The sequence below is a fragment of the Ambystoma mexicanum genome, chromosome 7q (assembly GCF_040938575.1).
Source record: "Ambystoma mexicanum isolate Mex_15411 chromosome 7q, UKY_AmexF1_1, whole genome shotgun sequence".
NCBI lineage: Eukaryota > Metazoa > Chordata > Amphibia > Caudata > Ambystomatidae > Ambystoma > Ambystoma mexicanum.
The window spans coordinates 1,141,169,470-1,141,172,196 of record NC_090941.1 but is presented as its reverse complement, the minus strand read 5'-3'; positions in this window follow the sequence as shown (position 1 = coordinate 1,141,172,196).

The window sequence follows — 2,727 nt, the reverse complement described above, 5'->3', positions numbered from 1 at the left end:
ATCTGAAATTCAAAACTGCAATGTTCAGCCAGTGGGTCTGCATCCCTGTTCTTGTCTGAGGCTGTTCCTGTTATGGGCACTGTGGAAGAAGTGCTCGCCTTTTTATCCCTTGAAAGGCCCTGAAGGCACCAAACCATTAAGTAGCTCCTCCCACATTTGTCCCGCTCTTTTCTGAGCTTGCTTGGTGAAGATTTTGAAAGTATAGAGAGATGGTTTTCTGTAGTAGAGATATTGCAACAATTGCTCACCTAACATGGAAGCACTTACTAACTAAAGAAAAATAGAAAGAACTCCTGTTAGGTGAGCACCTGATGCTCAAATGCAATTATTCTCTAAATATTATAACATACACTTCCAGAGCTGTTGTTTAGTTAACAGAACTTCAACCTCAATAGGTAAGCACTTACAAGCTTGAAGCTGTATTTCTATGAGGTTTCAAGACATCTGAAATTCAAAACGGCAATGTTCAGCCAGTTGGCCTGCATCACTGTTCTCATCCGAGGCCGTTCCTGCTATGGGCACTGTGGAAGAAGTGCCCACCTTTTTATCCCTTGAAAGGCCCTCAAGGCACCAAACCATTAAGTAGCTCCTCCCACATTTTTCCCGCTCTTTTCTGAGCTTGCTTGGTGAAGATTTTGAAAGTATAGAGAGATGGTTTTCTGTAGTGGGGATATTGCAACAATTGCTCACCTAACATGGAAGCACTTACTAACTAAAGAAAAATAGAAAGAACTCCTGTTAGGTGAGCACCTGATGTTCTAATGCAATCCATCCTAAATATTATAACATAGACTTCCAAAGTTGCTGTTTAGTTCACAGAACTTCAACCTCAAAAGGTAAGCACTTACAACCATGAAGCTGTATTTCTATGAGGTTTCAAGATATCTGAAATTCAAAACTGCAATGTTCAGCCAGTTGGCCTGCATCACTGTTCTCATCCGAGGCCGTTCCTGCTATGGGCACTGTGGAAGAAGTGCCCACCTTTTTATGCCTTGAAAGGCACTCAAGGCACCAAACCATTAAGTAGCTCCTCCCACATTTTTCCCGCTCTTTTCCGAGCTTGCTTGGTGAAGATTTTGAAAGTATAGAGAGATGGTTTTCTGTAGTGGGGATAGTGCAACAATTGCTCACCTAACATAGAAGCACTTACTAACTAAAGAAAAATAGAAAGAACTCCTGTTAGGTGAACACCTGATGATCAAATGCAATCCATCCCTAAATAGTATACCATGTACTTCCAGAGTTGTTGTTTATTTCACAGAACTTCAAACTCAAAAGGTAAGCACTTATAACCATGAAGCTGTACTTCTATGAGGTTTCAAGACATCTGAAATTCAAAACTGCAATGTTCAGCCAGTTGGCCTGCATCACTGTTGTCATCCGAGGCCGTTCCTGCTATGGGCACTGTGGAGAAGTGCCCACCTTTTTATCCCTTGAAAGGCCCTCAAGGCACCAGACCATTAAGTAGCTCCTCCCATATTTTTCCCGCTCTTTTCTGGGCTTGCTTGGTGAAGATTTTGAAAGTATAGAGAGATGGTTTTCTGTAGTGGAGATATTGCAACAATTGCTCACCTAACATGGAAGCACTTACTAACTAAAGAAAAATAGAAAGAACTCCTGTTAGGTGAACACCTGATGCTCAAATGCAATCCATCCCTAAATATTATACCATGTACTTCCAGAGTTGTTGTTTATTTCACAGAACTTCAAACTCAAAAGGTAAGCACTTACAAGCTTGAAGCTGTATTTCTATGAGGTTTTAAGGCATCTGAAATTCAAAACTGCAATGTTCAGCCAAAGGGTCTGCATCCCTGTTCTTGTCAGAGGCTGTTTCTGGTATGGGCACTGTGGAATAAGTGCTCGCCTTTTTATCCCTTGAAAGGCCCTGAAGGCACCAAACCATTAAGAAGCTCCTCCCACATTTTTCCCGCTCTTTTCTGAGCTTGCTTGGTGAAGATTTTGAAAGTATAGAGAGATGGTTTTCTGTAGTGGAGATATTGCAACAATTGCTCACCTAACATGGAAGCACTTACTAACTAAAGAAAAATAGAAAGAACTCCTGTTAGGTGAGCACCTGATGTTCAAATGCAATCCATCCTAAATATTATAACATACACTTCCAAAATTGCTGTTTAGTTCACAGAACTTCAACCTCAAAAGGGAAGCACTTACACATATATAAAACGCAGGTGCCAACCTTGAAGCTGTATTTCTGTGAGGTTCCAAGACATCTGAAATTCAAAACTGCAATGTTCAGCCAGTGGGTCTGCATCCCTGTTCTTGTCTGAGGCTGGTATGGGCACTGTGGAATAAGTGCTCGCCTTTTTATCACTTGAAAGGCCCTGAAGGCACCAAACCATTAAGTAGCTCCTCCCACATTTTTCCCGCTCTTTTCTGAGCTTGCTTGGTGAAGATTTTGAAAGTATAGAGGGATGGTTTTCTGTAGTGGAGATATTGCAACAATTGCTCACCTAACATGGAAGCACTTACTAACTAAAGAAAAATAGAAAGACCTCCTGTTAGGTGAGCACCTGATGCTCAAATGCAATTATTCTCTAAATATTATAACATACACTTCCAGAGCTGTTGTTTAGTTAACAGAACTTCAACCTCAATAGGTAAGCACTTACAAGCTTGAAGCTGTATTTCTATGAGGTTTCAAGACATCTGAAATTCAAAACTGCAATGTTCAGCCAGTTGGCCTGCATCACTGTTCTCATCCGAGGC